A 24642-nucleotide genomic window follows, 5' to 3' on the forward strand; every position below is an offset into this window, starting at 1 on the left:
GGCTCTCACTCACCTCAGGCATACAAGGTAAATGCATTCCCAAAAGTTCAGTAATCCTTTTTACCAGGAAGAAAGCAGGTAATAAAGGTGAATAATCAAATGTGACTATATTAAGCTTTCTGATGAGTTCATAAATTTAAAGGAGACAAGGGTCCCTATCTAGCAAGTGGCTAGATAATAATACAAATTCACATATAATATTTAACAGAAGTGACAAAAAATAGTTTCATGGATCCTAGGATGAGTCAGTTTTAAAAATACTTAAGAAATATCACTAATGTTTTTAAAGATCAGTTCAAATAAAGAAGAAAAATATAACTGATAGCCTGGCAACCTATTTCTTGAGGCAGATGGTTGCTTTACTGTTAAACAGAGGAACTTAAGTTCCTTCTTTCTCAAGGGAAATAGAGCATAAACCTCACTAAGGTAATCAAACCCCAAAGTATCCAAGGTTGTTAGGAGAAATATTTCATGGCTCTAAATTTTTCCTTCATGGGATATTTATTGAGGCCCTCTTCTGTGCCAGCCTCTGTTCTGTGTTAGACTACAATCTCTCCCTTCATGGGGCTTGTAGTAGAACAGAATTTAAGTTATATATCCAGGATATATATATATATCCAGGAGCACTTAAATAATTCTATAAGTTATATATCCAGGATATATATATATATATATATATCCAGGAGCACTTAAATAATTCTATAAGTTATATATCCAGGATATATATATATATATATATATATATCCAGGAGCACTTAAATAATTTTAAGATACCCCCAGAGGAATTGCTGTGGCAGGGATATCCATCCTGTGGCCTGCAGGCCATATACAGATTATTTGAGGACTGTTTTGCTTTTCTGTTCTGGGAGATCTGTAAGAATACTGTAGATAGGAGAATGTGCTAGTTTTCAAAGCAGAAAAATACAATCTGGAAAATATAGAATGACAATAAAATGGTAATGAATTAACATTTATTAAGTGTCTCTATGCTTCTGTTCTAAGAACTTTATTTCATTAACTTCATTTAATCTTCACAATAAATCTATGAGGTAGGTACTATTATTATTACCATTTTAAAGATATGTAAAGTGAGATATGGAGAAGTTAGGTAGTTTTCCCAAGGTGATACATGGCTAGTAATTGATAGAGCCAGAAATTGAATCCAGATAACATGGCTCCAGATTCCATATTGCTCAACTTCTATGTCATTATTGCCATTGAGCTTATCAGAATTCTATAATATTGGTAGCTTTTTTGTGAACATTTAGAAAGAGATACAGTGATCACAAAGGTTCAACATTAAACCCCTAAGATTAGTCATGTCCCATTAAATACAGTTTCTCTTTTCTTTCTTTCTTTGTTTCTTTCTTTATTTTTTTTGAGACAGAGTCTCACTATGTCGCCCTGGGAAAAATACTGTGGCATCACAGCTCACAGCAACCTCTAACTCTTGGGCTTAAGTGAGTCTCTCTCTTTTTTGGCAGTTTTGCCTGGGGCTAGGTTTGAACCTGCCACCTCTGGGTAGTGAGGTGTTTTGGTGCTTTTATTGTGTCTGACTCTATGTAGCAAAGAGGAGAAGAGGTTCCAGGCTCTTTGGATTCCAAAGGTTCCAAGGAAGAATGTGGTTGTGAAGTTTTTTTTTTTTTTTTAACCAATAGATTTTAATGTACTGAGAGAAGGAAAAACAATTAGAAGAGGGTGAATGGATCGTCTTCCTCTTACTCTATTATGATCTTCCTTTCTTGCCCTCCCATGTCTCTGTACCCTTCTACTCAGGTGGGAAGCAGAGAAACTACTACCACATGAGACCCTAGCAGGGATTGAGAGAGTTAATCAGAAAAGGAGATTCATAGAGAAGGAGAGTGCATAGCAGCTGGTATCTCTAGAAGGTAACTGGCATAGAGAAACTGTAGCAATCCTGGATGGTAGAGCTGTTATTTGGCCTCAGGCTGAACAAGAGGATGGGTCTTCCTAGCTGATGAAGTTGTAAAGCCTTTTGAGGATTCCTAGAGTCCCTCTTTCCCTCCTTCCCCACCAGGCCTTTTCTGACTTCCTCCTTCCCCAATATATGCTCAGCCTTGAATGTTTCTAGGCAGGAAATGTGCCATCCTTCCTGCCTAGCTACCTCTCACCATAACATGTCCTTCTCAGGGTGAAGGCATCCTAGATAGGATGTTTGGAAATTCTTTTGCTGCTTTTGGGGGGATACCTTTTATTCTTATTTATAGGTAATTATTCTCACTTTCTTTTCTTTTTTATTGATATTTCAAATTGAAACTTTTTTCTTTATTTATAAAGCTCTAACATTTTATTCTTTTTTCTCCCTCTTTCATTATTTACTATGGTAAGGAGTAAATCTCCTTTTTTGAATAATCCATTGATGTTCCTGCAGCCCTGCAGTTATCCCAAACATGCTTTTTCTGCTTCCTCTGTCCTCAGTGTTGCCACTCTAGACATGGTTGTGTCATAACTTATTTGTATTCCTGCTGCTTTCACTATATTCTGGTGGATCAGAGCTGAACAGCATGTAATGATGCTGGCCAGAAGACTTCTTCTATTCAAGGAGGTTTCTGCATTAGAATCATTTCTTCTTGTACTAAAGGGCCAGACTTGGAGAATGAGACATTTAGGACAACTCACAAATGTAACAATAGCAACAGTGATAAGGATAGAGCAGAAAGAAGATGGGATTTAAAACAAGAACACCTGGGTACTATGCTCTATACTAGTACTCTGTCACATTCTAACTTGTCTAACCTGGGGCCAGTTCTTTAACTTCATTCTTATTTTTTCTCAATGTAAAGCTAAATTGATAATAATACTTATCTCAGGCGGCTTTGGGAGAGAACCATGTGAAACAGTGAGAGAGAAGTGGCATATGATGTAAGAACACAAGTAGAATGTTGGACTAGAAGGTGCCAATCTCCTTTCTCTCATGAGTAGTGTAACCCTGGGAAACTTTTTGTCCTCATAATTCTCATTTACAAAATAAGAACCATGATGGTATCTAGAAGGAAAGGAGGTTGTGAGGGTTAAATGAAATACAGGTGCAATGCCAAGCACATAAGTACTGAGTAAATATTAGCTATTGATACAATTATTGTATATTCTATATTACTAATAATTTATTCAGCACTTTTTTATTTCAAGGAAGTATAGCACATTGGTTAAATAAAAGCACAGATTTTTCTAGCTGGATAATCTGAATTCGGAGCCTAGCTCTGATACTTAGTAGCTTTTATTCTTGGGCAAGTTTTTTGACTACGTCTATAGTTCCTCATCAAACGGGGTTATTACATTACCTACATTGGAGGATCATTGTGAGGATTATTTAAGCTAATAAATGCAAAACATTTAGGACCGGACCTTGCGTATAATATATTAGTTATTCATCTTTGCTATTATTGTTTTTATTTATTATTTTGTGATGATTATTAAACATTCACTCTAGATACTGGAATGCAGCAGTGAGCAAAATAAACCCAGTCTCAGCCCATGTGTCTTACCTAACATCTGGGGGAAAAACAAGAGTTGTCAAGGCTACAGGAGAGTGACCAGGGTCCCTTATATGTGGGAAGGGAGGACTTTACTGACACAAAAGTAAAGAAGGATGCAATCCTGAACGTTTTGCTTCCACAGATTGCAGTTTCTGCCATGTGTACAAAATGTCCTGCAGTATCTTACTAAACCCTAGAAATACCCATTAAAACCAAGTTGAAATAACCTGGAGTTATTTTAATTATGTCAGGGATGGGGATAGGTCCAGAGCCAGATGTCTGTCTGCAAACAATTAGGACCTGCTTGGAGTATCATTAGCTCCCTTAACATCCTCCAAATTGAATTAGCAGAAAGGAAAAGGAGGAAGCCTGACATTTTATTATAAATGATAAACTTTATTAGTGAGGGAAGTTATGATAATCCAAATAGCATCTTTTTGAGCACCTACTCATTATGTTCCTATGAAGGCACTTAGATCACCATTATTAAGTGACATATGGGCTGCCTGTTCCCAGCAGTACCAGAGGCACTAGCACTCAGGGGGGCTTTATCTCCTTCCCATGTGCACAAGATGACTAGAAAAAACCTCTGGTGTTTTTTCAGCTTCTCTTCTCTGAACAACACCTGAATGCAGCAGAGTGTTGAATGTAATCTTTGAATGCAAAGAATGCAGAGTGCTGAGAAGAGCCTAAATAATCAGATGAAAGTAAAACCCCTCAGCAGCATGGTGGCTAACTGTGTTGAGTGTGTAGTATGTAAGGGTCTTCACAGTTGTAAGGGTCTTCACAGTTATTCTTAGAATTTGGAAGAAGGGAAGCCACATCAGTTTGGGCTGGTGGGGTCCATTAGGGAAAGCTTCCTTGGGGAAGAAGAACGTGTGAATTTGAACTTGAAGTCTGAAAGGATTGGAATAAGAGGTGTGGTTGATCCTGGTAGTAGATATTACTAAGACCTCGTGCATCTGTTATTTTGGTGAGTGGGTGGCAAATATTTTTTGGCAAATACCACCCCTTCCCTGAAAGGGTATATAGAATTTACAAGAACAGTGGGGTAGCTGTGTAAATTAAAAAAAATATATTCTGGGGTGGCACCTGTGGCTCAAAAGAGTACAGCACTGACCCCATATGCCAGAGGTGGTGGGTTGAAACCCAGCCCTGGGCAAAAACTGCAAAAAAAAAAAAAAAAAAAATATATATATATATATATTCCGAATCCCTCTTGCTTAGCTTATTTTAACTTACAGTATTTATTTGGAAAATTTAAATGAACTAAAGGAGGTTGAGCACTATTCTTAGGTTTGTCAAACACAGTTTTACAGGCTATGAAATTCTGGCATAGAATTAAGAATGCTCAGGCCTGAGAATTCTGGGAAGATGGCCGACTAGTAGCAACACTCAGGAGAGGCTCCTGACCCAAGGGAGAAAAACTGGATGAAATTAGACTCTATGAAGCCAAAGATTGGGAGCTGAACCAAGAAAGAAGTTCTGCAAGCTGTAACTCCAAGTGAGAGCATTCAGGAAAACAAACAAGCCCATCAACTGGAGGACAGGATCCCTCTCCCCCAAGCAAGAGGCCCTCTCTGAGCTAGCTGACAGTGAGTGGGGGAAAAAAAGACCTCTCATTTTACCTTGCTGGAAAGAGCCACTAAACACCAGGTCTCTTTCTGTAGGGAGGTCCCCTTATGAACCTAGACACCACCCCACCAGGCATAAAATTGAACAGATGTTTTCCCCCACAAGTCCAAACTCCCAGTCCACCCATCTACCATTGCATGGTGGTCTGAACTGCCTCATGCAGAGCACAGAGTGTTGGTCTTTTCCTGAGAGATCTGGGCATAGTGTAGACTGCCAACCATTAAGACAGAATCCATGACTAAGGGGGAAGAAAAAAGGTGTGGGAAGAAACTCATACTCAATGGGAGGATGAACAGTCCCCTGGTTATGACTATGCCCAGCCAGTGGTGGTGTTGACCCTCGGTTTAGGCTGTGTCTGGTGAGATGGGGTACAGAACCCCTAGCTCTGACAGCACCCACAATGGGAGAGTGGTTGCTTCATATAGATTGAGTTTGGCAGGAAGGGCTGGTCCCCAGCCCCTGCTGGGCCTGCAAGCAGAGGTTTGATAGGTGTGCACTATGACATGATAGCAAGGGTATGGTCCACTGATTCCAACAGAATCCTCCAGCAGAGGTTTGCTGAGTGTGGACCAAGACCTATGGGCAAGGGTGTGGTCCCCTGTCTCCAGCAGGACTGGTGAGCAGAGGCTTACTGGGTGAAGACTGAGATCTGTGGGCAAGGTGTGGCACCCTGACTCCACAGAGCCTGTGAACAAAGGCTTGCCAGGCAGTGGACTGAGACTGGCAGATGGGAATGTGGTCCCTTGACTCCAACTGGTCTGGCAAGCAGAGGATTGCTGGGTGTGTACTGAGACTGGTGGGTGGGGTCATGGCCCCTGGCTCTGACTGGGCCTGTGAGCAGAGAAGCAGGTAGCAGTGTGGACTGAGTCTGGTGGGTGGGGGCCTGGATCCCTGGCTCCAGTTGTGCTGTTGGAGACCCTTGAAACCCTATCTGTTGAGTAGGGTTTGCACTGCCTGAGATAATTTGGTTGGAAACCGTGTCTGGGGCTGTCCACTTGGGGACATTCTGAGGTTGACTGAAGTCCCATAGTAGAAAAGAACTGAAGGATGGGGGATGGGCACCAAAGCTGTTTGTTTCCTTTCACCAGTGATATTTAAACCTAATACTGTGGCTTCTTAGGATAGGGTAGAAGTTGGCTGATATCAAAACAGAGCTACATTGTGCTATGTCACCAAGTAGGTCCTCAGAATCTCTGGCCAAAACTATGAAAGGGGCATTTGTAATGTTGTAGGAGATAAGCCACAATTATAAAGCCTAGCAATTTGGTAAGGGGCTATCTCTACTACCTGGGAATCCTAATTAAATCTCACCCTACAAGTTGTAATAGCCAAATAGTGGAAAACAAACATGATGCAGATTCAACAGAAGAACTCTGGCAAGATAAATAACCAGAGTAGATTAATCGCCCCTAAGAAATGACAAAGGAGATACAACTGAAGATGCCATGCATAGACAAATGGCTGCAATGTCAGAAATCAAATTCAGAATATACATGTCAAATAAGATAAATAGAATGGAAGAAAATATAGTAATTGAATTCTAAAGTTGTCCCAAGAAATTAATGAATTCAAAGTGAAAGTCATCAAAGATATGGAAATAATGCGAAAAGAGATAGCAGAGCGCAAGGAAATGAAAAGTTAGTTGAGGAGCTCTGAAATACAGTAGAATGCCTCAGTAATAGAATTGACCAGGTGGAAGAAAGGATCTCTTAAACTAAAGACAATGCTTTTGAACATTCCCAAATCTCAAAGAGGCAGACAAATGGAGAGTAAAAACTGATCATTCCCTGAGAGAGTTGTGGGATCACTCCAAAAGATCAAACATTTCTCTTATAGGAATTCCCATAGGAGAAGAGGATGTTCCTAAAGGTACAGAAGCTCTACTACAAGAGATTTTGGAGGAGGATTTCCCAAGCATTGCAAGGGATACAGAACTTCAGATAGTAGACAGTTTCAACCCTAGCAAGATTCAATTTAAATAAAGCATCTCCTAAACACATTGTGATTAACTTTTCCAAAGTTAAGAGGAAGGATAAAATTCTGCAAGTAGCCAAACGTAAGAAAACCATCAGCTACAAAGGGAGAAATATCAGAATGACTGCAGATGTCTCACCCAAAATGTTTCTATCCAGAAGAGGATGGTCATTGACTTTCAATCTCCTCAAACAAAAAAGAAATTTTCAGCGCAGGATCCTGTATCCAGCTAAACTGAGTTTCATTTCTAATGGAGAAATAAAATACTTTTTTTTTATTTTTTGCAGTTTTTGGTCAGGCTGGGTTTGAACCTGCCACATCTGGCATATGGGGCCAGTGCGCTACTCCTTTGAGCCACAGGTGCTGCCTGAAATCAAATACTTTAATGACATGTTGAAGAAATTTGCCATAACTAAACCAGCTCTCCATTATATTCTTAGACCCATTCTCCACAATGACCAGCACAATACTCTACCTTCAAAGTAAACTTACCCAGAAATTACTGAAGAAAACCCAACTTCCACAGTAGTGAAAGGATTAAAATTGTCCACTGGACACCCAAAACAACCAGGCTTATCAATTCTCTCAATGTGAATGGTTTAAATTATCCTCTAAAGAGACACAACCTGGCTGACTGGACACATAAACTCAGACTGGATATCTGCTATAAACAAGAATACATTAAAGGATAAAAATAGACTCAGGGTGAAGGGATGGACTTGTATAATACAGGCAAATGTAACCTAGAAAAATGTAGGGGCTGCAATTTTAGTTGCAGACACAATTGGCTTTAAAGCAACAAAGATAAAGAAAGAGGGGTGGTGCCTGTGGCTCAAAGGAGTAGGGTGCCAGCCCCATATGCTGGAGGTGGTGGGTTCAAACCCAGCCCTGACCAAAAACTGCAAAAAGAAAAAAAAAGAAAGAAAGAAAGAAAGATAAGAGTGGTCAGTACATATTTGTCAAGGGTAACACACAACAAAAAGAGATTTGGATAATTAACATTTATGGACCCTACCAGAATTCTCCTCAATTTATAAAGCAAACCCTAATGGAAATAAACAACATGGTATATTTGTGCACTATAATAGTTGGAGATTTTAATACCCCTCTGGCAGTTTTGGATAGATCCTCCAAGAAGAAACTAAACAAAGAAATATTACAGTTAAAACAGACCCTAGAGAAAATGTACTTTACAGACCTCTACAGAAAATTTCATCCTAATAAAACTGAACATACATTCTTTTCATCAACCCATGGATCATCCTTCAAAATAGATCATATCCTAGGACACAAGTCTAACCTCAGAAAATTTAAAAGAATAGAAATTATTCCTTATATCTTCTCAGACCACCATGGAATAAAATTTGAACTCAACAGCAATAGTAATCTTAATACTCAAACAAAGTCATGGAAACTAAATAACCTTATGCTGAATGATAGCTGGGAGAAAGGTGAGATTAAGAAGGAAATCACCAAGTTTTGGGAACACAATGATAATGAAGACACAAATTATCAAAACCTGTGGGATACTGCCAAGGTAGTCCTGAGAGGAAAATTTATAGCATTGGAAGCCTTCATAAAGAAAACAGAAAAAAAGGAAGCCAACAACTTAATGGATCATCCCAAGCAACTGGAAAAGGAAGAACAATCTAATCCCAAACCCAGCAGAAGGAAAGAAATAACCAAAATTAGGGCAGAATTAAAGGAAATTAAAAACGAAAGAATCATTCAGAAGATTAAAAAAAGTTGCCTTTTTGAAAACATTAATAGAATCGATAAACTTTTGGCCAACGTAATCAGAAACAGAAAAGTAAAATCTCTAATATCATCTTCTATCAGAAACAATAAAGGAGAAATAACAACAGACACTTCAGAAATTCAAAAAATCCTCAGTGTTTACTACAAAAATCTCTATTCCCAGAAATATGAAAATCTGAGGAAATAGACCCATACCTGGAAGCATGCCACCTTCCTAGACTCAACCTAAAAGAATTAGAAATCTTGAATACACCTATATCAATCACTAAAATAGCATCAACAATACAAAATCTCCAAAAAAAGAAAAGTTTGGGACTACATCTGAATTTTGTCAAACCTTTCAAGAGGAACTAGTATGTGTATTATATAAAATTGTCTAAAGCATAGAAAAAGAAGGAATACTTCCCAACACATTCTATCAAGCAAATATCACCCTGATATCCAAAGGATCCAACAAAGAAAAAAATTATAGACCAATACCATTAATGAATATTGATGAAACAATATTCAATAAGATCTTAGCAAACAGAATTCAATAACACATCAAAAAATTATACACCAAGATCAAGTCAGTTTTATTCCAGGATTACAGGGCTGGTTCAAGATACACAACTCTATAAATATAATACATCACATAAATAAAAAAAAAAAAGCAATGACCATACAATTCTCTCAATTGATGTAGAAAAAGCCTTCCATAATATCCAGCATATTTTCATGATCAGAACACTTAAGAAAAATAGGCATAGAAGGGACATTTCTTAAAATGATAGAGGCCATCTACAGCAAACCCCCAGCCAATATCATACTGAATGGTGTGAAATTGAAAACATTTCCACTCAGATCAGGAATGAGGAAAGGATGCCTACTATCTCCACTGATATTCAACATAGTAATGGAAGTCTCAGCCATCATAATCAGGCAAGAGAAGGTGATCAAGTGTATCCAAATAGGGTCAGAGGAGATCAAACTCTCATTCTTTGTTGATGATATGATCCTATACCTGGAAAATCCCAGAGATTCAACATCAAAACTCAGAAGTGATCAAAGAATACAGCAGTGTCTTAGTATAAAAAGTCAATAAATACAAATCAGTAGCTTTTATATATGCCAACAACAGTCAAGCTGAAATTATAGTCAAGGTCTCTATTCCTTTTACAGCAATGCCAAGGAAAATGAAATATTTCATAATTTACCTAACAAAGAACATGATAGAACTCCATAAAGAAAACAATGAAACTCTGAGAGAAGAAATAGCTGAAGATGTTAACAAATGGAAAAACATAACCTGCTCATGGCTGGGAAGAATCAACATTATTAAAATGTCCATATTACCGGCTCAGCACCTGTGGCTCAAGTGGCCAAGGCACCAGCCACATACACCTAAGATGGCGGGTTCGAATCCAGCCCGGGCCTGCCAAACAACAATGATGGCTACAACCTAAAAATAGCCAGGTGTTGTGGCGGGCGCCTGTGGTCCCAGCTACTTGGGAGGCGGAGGCAGGAGACTTGCTTGAGGCCAGGAGTTGGAGGTTTCTGTGAGCTGTGATGCCACAGCACTCTATCCAGGAGGACAGCTTGAGGCTCTGTCACAAAAAAAAAAAAAAAAAGTTCATATTACCCAAGCCATCTACACTTTTAATGCAATCCCTATTAAAGCACCATTGTCATACTTTAAGGAACATGAAAAATTAGTACTTAGTTTTATATGGAATCATAAAAAGCCTCAAATAGCAAATACATTATTCAGAAATAAGAACAAATCAGGAGGTATCATGTTACCAGACTTCAGGCTATACTATAAATCTATAGTGATCAAAACAGCATGGCACTGGCACAGAAACAGAGGTAGATTTATGGACCAGAATAAAGAACTAAGAAATGAACCCAGTTACTTATTGTAATTTGATCTTTGACAAGCCTATCAAAATTATTCAATGGGGGAAATACAAAGTGTGCTGAGTGAAATGGCTGGCAACCTATAGAAGACTGAAACTGAACTCACACCTTTCACCATTAATAAAAATTGATTCTCACCAGATAAAAGATTTAAACTTAAGACATGGAACAATAAATATACTAGAAGAGAGCTCATGAAAAACTCTTGAAGAAATCGGCTTTGGAGAATATTTTGAGGAGAACCCCCTGGGCAATTGAAGTAATATCAAAAATACATTACTGGGATCTGATCCAACTAAAAAACTTCTGTGCAGCCAAGAGCACAATTAGTAAAGCAAAGTGATTACCTTCAGAATGGGAGAAGATCTTAGCAGGTTATGCTTCTGACAAAGGTCTGATGACTAGAATCCACAGAAAACTCAAATCAATAAGAAAAGAACAAATAACCCCATTTCTATGTGGGCACGAGACTTGAACATAAACTTCTCTGATGAAGACAGGCACATGGTCTACAAACAGATGAGAAAATGCTCATCACCCTTAATTATCAGAGAAATGCAAATCAAAACCACTTTGAGAGATCATCTAACTCCAGTAAGATTAGCCCACACCACAAAATCCCAAAACTACAGATGTTGGTGTGGATATGGAGAGAAGGGACCACTTCTATACTGCTGGTGGGAATGCAAATACAATCTTTTTGGAAAGAAGTTTGGAGAATGCTCAAGGAACTAAAAGTAGACCTAGTATTTGATCATGTCATTCCTCTCCCTGGTATATACCCAGATGCTCAAAATTTATTTTACAACAAAGACTTTTGCAGCAGAATATTTATTGCAGCCCAATTCATCATTGACAAGACATGGAAGCAGCCCAAGGGCCCATTGACCCATGAATGGATTAACAAATTGTGGTATATGTATACCATGGATTAAATACCCATCATCTGGGAAAGAACCCTGGAATGTAACAAAGAGTCAGCCTGACACACTGAGGGCAAAGGAAGAGGAATCAGTGCTGCCTAGTGGGAGTAGCTGAGAGCCTTGAATGGCCCCTAGACCCAGGGAAGGGGTAAGTGAAAGACTCTCAGGATTCTTCATTCCAGTCGTGGATCTTTACAATTCTAGCTACACAAGAGTTCCTCCACACTCATAGGCTTCTAGATTTGTACAGGGAACTGCCTGAAGATCAATGCAATGACACTACTCAAACTTAAATGGAGTTACACAGGCTTCCAAGCACTGGAATCAGACAACTACAGTGCAGAACTATTCTGGGAGTCTATTCCCCAAGGTCCTGAGCCCTGTCCTGCAGTTGCCTTTGAGGATTACTGGGCCAGGGAGTGAGATACGTGGGTATTCACATGTGTCCCCAAAGACAAATTCTGCTGCAGCTGCAGGCGACTACAGGACTGAATGTTATTTGTTTGAACCACACACTTCATGCCTCCCTCTGCAGGCCTCCCCCAGAACTGCCCACTTGACTGCTCTCGTGGAGAGGGAAATATACTTCCAAGGCGAAGGTCCACAGTGCACTGTCATTGACATTGACCTGCTTGACTATCCTGTGGACAGCCTGGGACCAGTCCACAGCTCTCTACTATAGCATGTAAATTCAGGAGGCCTGAGGATAGGTTCATTGTCCTGGTCCTGTTCCCCCAGGACTCAGTCACATCATTCAGGGGCAATGGGTATGAAATCTGTGATCTGGTCTCAGCTGGGGTAGAACCTCGCACAGTCAGAACTGAGAGTATGATAGGTTTCTGCTGTAGCATGTAAGCATGGAAGCCCCTTTCAACTTTAAGTCTAGAGGGGGCACAGGAGGGGCCTAGGAAGTGTTTGGCCTGAAAGCCATGTATTCTGTCCCTGGCAGGAAGGCTTCTGGCCCAGGATGCCTTTCCAAACAAAATACAGACTACTAGAGATTAGCTTAACTAGTTGGCCTGCTGCTGGCTGGCAGATGCTGGAAAGAGGAAGATATGCCAGGTCAGAGGAGTGGGAACTCAGCAGGTGCCACCACTGTGTGCTGGGCTGTGGATTCCATTCCACCCCTCTCCCTCCTTGCAAGTTCTTTGGTGATAAAGGTATCTCCACCCCTCCCAGAAAGCTTGACCCAGTGGCCTGGGAACTGCCTGCCCCAATCCCCTATTGGACTTAGCACTTGCACCTGCCTTTAGGAGCCTGGAAGCAGACTTGCTCAGCCCCACCCAACCTGGTTTCTTCTCCACCATGGTGATGATAGTAGAGGTGAACTCCCCAGGATGGAATCCCCAGTGAGTTCCAAGGTCCTGCCCATAGTCTGGGACATCCAAGTATTTCTGATTCATTAAGGCCATGCATAAATCTCACAAACACCACCACAAGTGGCTCACTCCTACAAGTATCATCTATTGGTAAGAAGATCAAATTGGATATCCCATCATATATTTTTTTTTTGGTCTTAAGACTTTAAATAGTTTTACTTGAGGTATTGTGTGTGTGTGTGTGTGTGTGTGTGTGTGTGTGTGTGTTTATTTCAAAGTATTACAGGAGCACAAATATTTTTGTTTACATGGATCATTTTTATAATGCTCAAGTCTTGGTTATAAGCATCCCCCTCCCCTAGATACTGTTCATTGTATCCCTTAGGTAAATGTTCACACATCCCCTCCTCCCCCCTCCCCTGTTTGATCTCCATCAAGTTTTACTTCCCTCTATGCACATTTGTGCTCATTAGTTAGTTCGAGTTAAACAGGGAATACATGTGTTGTTTCCTTTTCCATTCTTTTATTTTTGTTTTTTCTTTTTATTTCAGGTTAATGTGGGGGGTATAAACAACTCGGTAAAAATGTTTACATTTGTTAGGTAAAGTTCCTCTTATAGTTGTGTCCCGCACCCAAGACATGTGCCATACACCCTTACTTTATGCTCAAGGAGTGAGAGCACATCAACTCCCCTCCATCCTTCTTCCTTCCCTACTCCTTCATTCTCTCTCCCCTCAAACTTGAATTGAATTGAGTTTTTCTGTTATGTGGGTGTGTATGAGATCATCTACTTCCTTCATATTAGCATTTAGTACATTGCATACTTGTTTATCCATTCTTGTGATATTTTATTAAGAATAATGTATTTCAACTCCATTCAGGTTAATACAAAAAATGTACGGTCTCTACCTTTTTATAGCTAAATAGTATTCCATGTTAAACATATACCTCATTTTGATAATACATTCCTGCATTGGTGAGCATTTAGGTTGTTTCCATATCTTGGCAACTGTAAATTGAGCTGTGGCAAACACTCCAGTGCAAATGTCTTTATAATAAAATGTTTTTTTTTTTTCCTTCTGGGTCAATGCCTAGTAATAGGATTGAGAGTTCAAATTGGAGGGATCAATTGGAAGTCTAATTTGACTTCTTTGATGATTCTCCATACTTCTTTCCAAAAAGCCTGTATTAGTTTGGACTCCCACCAACAGTGTAAAAGTGTTCCCTTCTTTCCACATCTGCACCAGCATGTGCAACTTTGGGAATTTGTGATATGGGCTATTCTCACTGAGTTTAGGTGCTATCTCAGGGTGGGTTTGATTTGAATTTCTCTAGAGATGATGAACATTTTTTTCATGTTTGTAAACCATTCATTTGCCTTCCTCAGAGAAGGTTCTCATGTCTCTTGCCCAGTGAGAGATGGGATTGTTCACTCTTTTTGGTTGATTAATTTGAATTCTCCGTAGAATCTAGTTATCAAGCCTTTGTCAGATTTGTAACATGGAAATATCTTTTCTCATTATGAAGGTTGTCTATTTACTTTAATTGTTGTGTCCTTAGCTGTACAAAAGCTTTTCAGTTTAATTAAGTCTAATTTGTTTACTTCTTTTGTTGTTGTTGTGATTCCTCTGATGTCTTCTTTATAGAATCTTTCCCTAGACTGGCAATATTAAGAGTTTCTCTCCTACTTTCTTCTTGATTTTTATCATTTCATGTTTTAGATTTAAATCTTATATCCATCTTGAGTCAAGTTGTGTAAGTGGTGAAAGGTGTGGGTCCAATTTCAGTGTTTTACTTGTGGTTATCCAGTTCTCCCAGCACCATGTTTTGAATAGGGATTCTGTCCCCAGTGTATACTTTTGTTTGGTTTATAAAAAATCAGATGGCTATAAGAGACCGGTTTCCTCTCTTAGTTTTGTATTCTGTTCCAAATATCTATGTCTTTATTTTTGTGCCAATGCCATGCTGTTTTTTTTTTTTTTTTTTTGAGACAGAGCCTCAAGCTATCCCCCTGGGTAGAGTGTCATGGCATCACAGCTCACAGCGACCTCCAACTCCTGGGCTCAAGCGATTCTCCTGCCTCAGCCTCCCAAGTAGCTGGGACTACAGGCACCCACCACAATGCCTGGCCATTTTTTTTTTTTTTTTTGGTTGCAGCCATCATTGTTGTTTGGTGGGCCCGGGCTGGGGATTCGAACCTGCCACCTTAGGTGTATGTGGCTGGCACCTTAGCCGCTTGAGCCACAGGTGCCGAGCCTGCCATGCTGTTTTGATCACTGTGGACTTGTAATATAACCTGATGCTTTTAGCTTTGTTTTATTATTATGCATTACCTTCCCTGTACAGGTTTTGTTCTTGTCCATATGAAATGAAGAAAAATTTTTTCCAAATCTTCAAACTATTATGTTGGCATTTTAATTGAGATTGCCTTAAATCTGTAGATTGCTTTGGGTACTATAGACATTTTAACAATGTTGATTCTTTGCAGCCCAGAGTATGGTATGTTCTTCCATTTGTTAATGTCTTTTGCTATTTCTTTTCTTAGGGCTCCATAATTCTCTCTGTAGAAGTCCTTCACCTTTACTGTTAGGCATATTCCTAGACATTTCATTTTCTTTGAAGCTACTGTTAAGGGAATTATGTCATTGATTTGCTTATCAATTTGGTTGTTAATGACATTATCCAAAGTCATCTTGTTAGAAAATGATGCTGAATTTATCAAATGCTCGTTCTGCATCTATTGAGAGGATCATATGATTCTTGATTTTTCTTCTATTGATATCATGAACTACATTTATGTATTTGCATATGTTAAATCAGCCTTGCATCCCTGGGATCAAGCCTACTTGATCATTATGTATACTTTTTTTAACTTGTAGCTGTAATCTATTGGCTAAGATTTTATTGAGTATTTTTGTGTCTATATTCATTACTGAAATTGGTTTGTAGCTCTCCTTTTTAGTGTGGTGTTTTCCTGTTTTTTGTTTGTTTGTTTGTTTGTTTGTTTTTTGTATCAGGGTGATGTTTGCTTAATAGAAGGTGGAAGGTAAGGTTACTTTATTCTCAACATTTTGGAATAGGTTCTTCAGTATAGGTGCAAGCTTTCCTTTGAAGGGTTTGTAGAATTCTGGTCTGAAGCCATCTGGTCTAGTGCTTTTTCATGTAGGAAGCTTTTTTATTGTTTCTTCATCTCAGTGCTTAATATTGGTCTGTTCAGGAGATCTATTTCTTCCTGGTTAAGTCCAGCAACATGGTGTAATTCGGGTTTTGGACAATTTCCTGCACATTGTTAAATTTCTGGACATAGAATTTCTTGTAGTAGTCTGAGATAATCCCCTGTATCTCTGTGATATCTGTTGTTATTTTTACTTATTCATTTCCAATTGACATTATTGGATATTTTACTTCTCTGTTTCTAGTTAATCTTGCCAAAGGTATATTGATTTTATTTATCTTCCCAATGAACCCATTTTTTGTTTAATTAATTTTCTGAATGATTCTTTTTTTTTCAAATTCATTTATTTCTGAATTAATATTGGTTATTTATTTTCTTCTGCTAGGTTTGAGATTGGATTGTTCTTCCTTTTTCCTTAAAATGATTCTTTGGATTGTTGATGTGCTATCTGTTTTTTTCAGGTAGGCATCTATTGCAATAAATTTTCCTCTTAAAAATGCTTTTGCAGTATCCCACAGGTTTTGGTAGCTTGTAGCTTCATTGTTACATTCTAGGAATTTAATAATTTCTTCCTTTCCTTCTTTCTTTTCTTTTCTTTTTTTTTTTTTTTTTTTTTTGAGACAGAGTCTCACTTTATCACCCTCAGTAGAGTGCCATGGTTTCATAGTTTACAGCAACATCAAACTCCTGGGCTTAAGCAATTCTCTTGCCTCATCCTCCAAAGTAGCTGGGACTATAGGTGCGTACCACAAGGCCTGGCTATTTTTAGAGACAGGGTCTCACTCTGGCTCAGGGTGGTCTCAAACCTGTATAAGCTCAGGCAGTCTACCCACCTTATCCTCCCAACTGCTGGGAAACAGGTGTGAGCCACTGCTCCCTGCTCTTTTATTTCATCCTTGAGCCAAACATCATTCAGCATAAGGTTGTTTAGTTTCCATACTTTTTTATGGGGATGAAAATTTTTATTGGAGTTCAGTTCCAACTTTATTGTCTTGTGGTCTGAAAAGATACAAGGTATAATTTCAGTTCTTTTAATTTTATTGAGGTTTGATTTGTATCCTAGGATATGATCTAATTTAAGAACATATGTTCCTTAGCATTGGGATGGTGTGTACTGTATATGTTTATTAAGTCCACTTGTTCATGTGTCTCACTTAAGTCTTTTATATCTATGGTTAGTTTCTGTTTAGTGGATTTATCCAGTTGTATCAGAGGGGTAATAAAGTTCCCAGCTATTATGGTGTTACAGGTATCATATTACTCAGTCAAAATGAGGTCTGTTTCATAAATCTGGGAGTATTTTAGTTGGGTACATAAGTATTAGAATTAGAATTGAAATGTCCTGTTATTTTATTGTTCCCTCCATCAGTATGAAGTGACTATCTTTGCCTTTCTTAACTTATAGTTGCTTTAAATCCACTTGTTTCTCAAAATAAGATTATGACCACTTCTTTCTTCTGAGTTTTTTTCTAAAATATTTTTTTCAGTCCTTCACCCTGAGTCTTGTTTTTTCCTTCAAGAATAAGTGTGTTTCCTGGAGGTATAGATGGCTTGTTTTTTTTTTTTTTTTTTTTTAATCCAATCAGCCAGCCTGCGCCTATTCAGTGGGTAACTCAAGTCATTTACATTTATTGAGATAATTGATAAATATGGTCGAGTTCTATTCATCTTATATTGTCAAAGTCCTTTGATTACTTTTATTTTTTGTGCCATTGTAGAAAGTAACTGTTCTCCTTTACTTTCTGGGTCATGGTCCCTTATGAGGATCAGTGTGTTAAATAAGTCTAATTATTTCCTACAGAGCTGATCTTGGTGTGGTGAATTTTTTTAATGTTTGTATATCAAACGTTTGGTTTCAATGGTTTCAAATGATTTGTTTTCTCCATTGGTTTTGAATCTTAGTTTAGCAGGGTACAGTATTCTGGGCTAAAAATTGTTCTGTTTAAGAATGTTAAAGTTAGATGACCATCCTCATCTGGCTTGGAAAGTTTCAACTGAAATATCTACATTTACCCTAATGGATCTTCCCCTGTAAGTCAATTGGTGCTTATTCCTGGCTACTTGCAGAATTTGCTCTTTTTTCTTGACTTTGGACAGGTTCATTATTATATGTCTTGGAGGTGCACTGTTTGTGTTAGACAACATGGGGTTTGATATACCTCTAAAAGGGGTATGTCAGAATCTTTGGTGATACTTGGGAGATATTCATTTATGATATTCTCTAGTGGAGCTTTCATTTATTTGGGACATTCTTCTTAAACTTTAGGTATACCTATAATTCATATATTTGAACATTGAGAATTCTCATAATTCTCTGAGTGAATGTTCTGTTTACCCTCTGTTCTGCCTTTTTAACTGTCTGGGTTAGCTCAAGAACTTTATCCCTTATGAGATTCTTTCCTCTCTATGGTCTAATTTGTTATTGATAATTACTATTACATCCTTAGTTTTCCTAATTGACTCCTCCAATTCTTTAAGCTCCACTGTAGCCTTTCTTTATTTTTCATATCTTTCTTCCATTATTTGGTTCTGTTTTTTTTTATTTCCTTTGATTAGTTTCCATTTTCTCTTCATTTCCCTTCATTGTTTTTGAAATCCATATTTTATGTTCCCTTTCTGTCATTTATATTATTTCTTGTTAAGAATTATTTTAAGTAAAATATATATATTATTTTCTTTTAAGTAGTAGTCTCAGTGGTAGCTATCTCATGATCCCTTGGGGAGGGGTTTCTCTATTCTGGTTTTTCATGATGCTAGAACTTTTCTGTTGGTTCTCCCTTATTTGTATTTTCTTCTTGTTATTTCCTTCCTATACTTCGTCCTCTCACTACTTCCTTCTCTTTAAATTACCTTGTCTCTGTGCTTATGTGTTGAAGTGTCCCTTTGGTATATGGCCAAAAGGAAGTGAAAGGTAAAGAGTGAGAAAGGAGAAATGAAAGAAAAAAATATAGAAAGAAAAGTGGGGTGTGAAAAGAAAAAAATTAAGAAAAAAAGAGCAAAGAAGGACAGACAGAGTGAAAGGAAGAGGAGATAACAGTAGTATTCAGCAGAGTACATTGACCCACACTTACAATTCCAGCCCTCTAGGGGGGCCATGATGGGTGAGTCCCTCAATGTTGGGAGATCCTTATCAGCCTGGGCAAAAGCAAGACCCCATCATTACAAATACAGAAAAGCATCAATACTATATTGCAGTGGGGACCTACCCATGCCATCTTTCCAAAGTTCTATGCTAGAAGGACACCCTAGACCATGAGCTCATGATGTCCTTGAGACAGACCAATGCTGTGACTCTCAGCCCAGGCCTCAGAGTGAAAGTCTATCCCATAAATGGAATACAGAATGAAATAGACTAAAGCAGGCCAGAGAATAGAAGAAAAATAATAACAATAGATCAAAAAAATTAAAAATAAAATTATATAAAATGAAGAAAAATATTTTTAAAATATATTAGTTGTATGAGAAATGTATATGGGAAATACGAGAAATGTAGAACTATCTCTACAAAAAGAGAGAAAAAATGGCATAAATAAAGAATAAAAGAAAAAGAAAAACCATAGCAGAAATGGAAGAGCCTTTGCTATTGAAGAAAAGTAAAAATTAAAAAAGGCAAAAATACATCTAAACAAGACAAAATAAAAAACATCAAAAATTACTAAGGAAAATAATTGGAAGGGAAAAAAAAGAAAAAAATGTGTGTATACATATGTGTATGTGTGTATGTAGATAGATAGATAGATATAGATATAGACAGATAAATAGCCTGGACACCAGGTGGCTCTGTAGTGTAAGGAGATGCAGAACACACTGGTTTTGCCATATAATATAGGGTGCCCAAAGCTGCTGTCTAGTTGCCTAGGAGAACTGGTCCTGTCTCTCTGATTTATTTGCCCTCAATCAAGTTTTAGTCATTTTACTAGCATTCAGTCCCTGTGGGATTAGGATCCTGAAGCTCTCACCAGATTTCTTAGGAGGCATGTCCTGACCTCTAGTCAGTGCTCCCTGACCACAAAATGGCTTTCCCAGGGGTTCCAGAGCCATTCAACTCACCTCAAGGTTGGCTGCCTGAGCTTAGCAGGTGGGCCATAGCCATCTGTGCACTAGAAACCTGTGGACTATTCCTCCTAGGTGCTCTCACATAATGGCAGTAAGTTGCCTATACCCAGGCACTTGCCTTCTATGCTGGTCTTACTCAGCTCCTGACCTCCTAGTTGGCTCCTGGACTTCCTACTGCTTCTTTGTGCCTCCAGAGTGATGTTTCTAGGCAAGAGGTCACTGGAGTCCTCTCTCCCCAGTCTCACTGCTAGTGGCTGGTAAGGAGATGTCTCTAGTCTGCCATCTTGCCCCTACCTTCTGTTTTTCCATTCTTTAGATACTTAACATAAGATAATGGTTTCCACTTCTATCCCAATTGTTATAAAATCATTAACTTGTCCTTCTTCGTGGCTAAGTAGTATTCCATGGTATACATAATACTACATTTTTAAAGTTTGCTCCTGTATTGATGGGCATTTGGGCTGATTCCACATCTTTGCAATTGTGAAGTGTACTGCAATCAATATTCAAGTACAGGTGTCTTTTTGATGGAAAGAATTCTTTTCATTTGGGTAAATACCCCATAATAGGCTAGATCAAATGGTTGGTCTGCTTTTATTCTATGAGGAATATACATACCATTTTCCATAGAGGTTTTACTAATGTGCAGTCCCACCAATAGTGTAAAAGCGTTTCTTTCTCTCTGCATACACCCCAGCATCTTTTACTTTTGAACATTTTAATGAAAACCATTCTAACAAGGTTATCTCTCATTGTGGTATCCATTTCTATTTTCCTGATGATTAGTGATGTTGAACATTTTTTTCGTAGTTCTTAACCATTTGTCTATCTTCCTTCAAAAAGCTTCTGTTTATATATTTTGCCCACTTTCTATGGTGTTGCTTGATTTCTTCATGCTGATTTTCTTGAGTTTTTGTAGACTTTTAATAATATTTCATCAAATTTATAGCTTGGAATATTTTGTCCCATTATATTTGTTGTCTATTTTCTCTGACTGTGTAGATACTTTTCAAACTAATCAAGTCCTATTCATTTACTTTTGTTGTTGCTGGGATTGCTACCGGGGTTTTCTTAATAAATTTGCTAACTTTATTGTATAGCCTTCAGTTGATTCTTATCCACAGGCACCACTTGCCAGCCTGGAGGGTGAACTGGAGTCCAGTATAATCCATGCTGTCAAATACACAATGCTGAGGAAAGTGTAAAGCTTCTAGAGACCTTCATCTCCTCATCATGGCAGAAGGAACCTACTCTCATGCTTGATTCACAACACTACAATTTACAAACACCTAGCATTTAAAAAACTAGAACAATAAGGCTATTTATAACCAAAGAATTCATTCAGAATATTGGCCCCTAAGAGCACCACAAGGATATCAAACAGTTTAGAGTCATATCCTTAAGTGGGGGTAAAATGTCCCATCTGAACAAAAGTAAGTCGAAAAATAAGAAGTGACATCTTCTCCACAGGAGAAGGAATTAGCCTAAGAACTCTAGTAGTATGAAAAAAGAATATAACAAATACCCCACAAATATTCCAGCTCTCTAGAAATACATCCTAACCAAAAAGAAAATTCTGAAATGATAGATAATAATTCAGAATGTATGGGGGAAGGCAAGTTGGCTAACAAGAGACATCAATTTCCATATCATCCCAGAAAGGAGGAAAAAATTCAGGTGAAAATGCATAGCCCGAGTAGAATACTGAGAGAGAAAGTCAGAACCTACTGGAGATCTCATGGAAATAAGGTACAAGATTTTGGCAAAGATCGACTGCAAGGAATTTGTAATCCCACAGAATGTTTAGGTAGGAAAGTTTATCTTTCCTCCCCTTCATACCTACATCAGAGTGCTAGCTTTATAACTCTCAGACAGTTCCTTTCCTTTCCCAAGTCCAAGTACTGGTGACATCAGAAAACTGACAACTTATGAATAAAGCAATGTTCTACCAGCCCTCATAGAGTTGCCTCCCCCCACCTCATACTCAAGTGAAGGAAGTGGAAACCATACTGCTTGTACACCCATCCTGTGCCTCTATCCATCATTTCTCTTGTCTCTGGAATCTAAACAAATATTCTCTAGCCCTCACTTGGACTGTGACAACTACCAAGGTCCAGTGGGGTACAGGATAGTTGCAAAATTCTAGAGGTTATGACCTATGGGGACTGACCCAAGGGGACAGGAAACTGCCATAAGCCACAGTGATTTATAGAACAAAGGAAAGTGGAGCACATACTCTCCTCTACCTGAGAGCCTGTGGCTTATGATCTGAAGTTGTCAGCAGCCCTCCTAGTACATAGGTGCAGAGTGGAGTCTGTCAGGCCAGAAGGTGTTCCCACCCTGGAGCAAAAGCAACACTGGATCCCAGGAATAGCCATAGAGATGCTGGATTCCCTACCCCCAACCAATCGCTCTGTGGGCATAGCCACATCCATTTATATGAGGGTTTGGCATGATTGTGCCACTGGAGATTGTACCACTAGATGGCCAATCTCAGGCTTCTAGGGGGAGTATTCTCTCCCTAATACTTGGCTCACTGTGCCTGGGTTTTGCATGGAAGGTGCAGCTCCCTCTCTTCATGGGGAGGCAATGATTTTGCATTTGCCTTGACCAGTGTAACTTAGTCCTTGACTCTTTGCATTGATGGATCCAGAGCTAACATTCTACAGCTCACACTCAGACTGCAATAGCCTCAGGGGACCAGTGGGTCTTGGAAGAACTGTGAGATTCCTGGAGCTTGTACATTCAGGGCAGGCCACTTCTAAGTGGCAAGAAAGTATAGCATGTCAAAGAGCTCCTGAGGACAAAGGAGACAAGAGTACCAATTTTCCTTCATTCAGAATTTTCCCCTCCCCTTACTGCTACCAGTGCAGACACAGATGTTCACAAGTAGGGCTGGTGGTGGTGTGCCAGGGGACAATCAAACCAAGTCATTTGGGAGTACCTGTTCCCTCTGACAGTGTGCCTACCATACCCAGGCTTCTGTGGAGAGTTGGGCTTATACCTTTTCCTTTAAAAAACTATAGCTTCCTGTAGAAAGCTTCCTCTGGCAAACCAAAAGTAGGCTATTTTAAGCTGGTAATAGTTTTGCCCTGATGCCATCTGGGCAGAGGTCTGTGGGTCATGATTTTGTGATTCCCTCAACTATATTACAAAGTGCAAGAAAAAGTGACTCTATCTGAATTGAAAGTCATGAGTCCCAGATCTGTTGTGTAGTAGAGAGGGAAATAGCATATCTGCCTACCTAATCTGGGAAGCTGGATCTCTCCCTTCTCTCCTGCCCAATATTGCTGATATAGCTATGGAAGTAGCCAATGGGAGGTTGTGGGGTTAATTGGAGGCACTGGTGCAGGTAACCCAGGGCATGATCAAACCAGGACATTTGGGAGTTGCTCTCCCCCCACATCCTACAATCCATGCCCACTACAACCAGGGTTGTATTGAAGGTGGGCCCAATGCATTTTCCATTAAAAAGCCACAACATACAGCAGAGTATAGGCAAGCAGAACAGCAGCCTTTTTCTAGCTTTATGAGTGGAGCCTGTTTGGATAGAGATCTGACGGTCACGTCTTCCTAAAGCCATCAGCTACATTATGGTCTGGAGAAAAATGGCTATCTGAAATGAAAATAAGTAGTGTAATAGAGAGAAACTGGAGATTCCCCTTCCGTTCTCCCTCCACCCCTGACAGACCTCAGTAAAATTCAACATAAATTTCCCCCTTCATTCTCATCAGGGATGGTACTGGGTGTACGGGATCACTGGGGTGTAGGAGGGTGAGCTTAGTGATCCAGATTTGATCCCCAGGCCTGAGTAGGAAACACCTGACATCAGGCATTCTACAGACTGAGATCAAGCACATACCCACAAGCTCTTGCTGTAGCCAACTCTCACACATAAGTGCTATCTACTGGCATGTAGTAGTTGAACTTTAGCCTAGTTGTGTTTTAGTGCACAAATACTATTGATAACTAAGGAATACATACAGATCCTTGGCACCCTGAAAGTACCTCAAATTAAAACTAAATGAACCAAAATAACAACATTTCTGGCACATCCCAAGGGGAAAACATAAGAAGAACAAATAAAATAATAACATTCCACCCAAATAAAAGTGAAGTCAAAAGTAAAGAGGAGCATCTTTTCCAAATGAGATAGAACCAGAGCAAGAACTCTGGCAGTATAAAAAAACCAGACTTCTTTCAAACCCCCTAAAAGATGGCACTAACTTTCTAGCAGTTAATCCCAACCAGAAGTTAATTGCTGAAATAACATATAAAGTATTCAGACATGACTTATAAGGAAGGTCAATGAAATCCAAGAGAATGTTGAAAACCAACAAAAAGAAATCAAAAACTAATTTAGGACACGAGTGAAAATTTTCCTAAAGAAATGTATTTTTTGAAAA

At 38.9% G+C, this 24642-nt stretch overlaps 1 protein-coding gene across 8 annotated transcripts in view; it reads left to right on the forward strand.

Moving 5' to 3' along the window:
• Positions 1 to 24642, forward strand: part of ARHGEF9 (Cdc42 guanine nucleotide exchange factor 9) — a 290995-nt gene that overhangs the window by 201375 nt on the left and 64978 nt on the right. The window lies entirely within an intron of this gene.

This window comes from Otolemur garnettii, unplaced genomic scaffold, assembly GCF_000181295.1.
Source record: "Otolemur garnettii isolate 467f Iridium unplaced genomic scaffold, OtoGar3 scaffold00272, whole genome shotgun sequence".
In the NCBI taxonomy this organism is placed as follows: domain Eukaryota; kingdom Metazoa; phylum Chordata; class Mammalia; order Primates; family Galagidae; genus Otolemur; species Otolemur garnettii.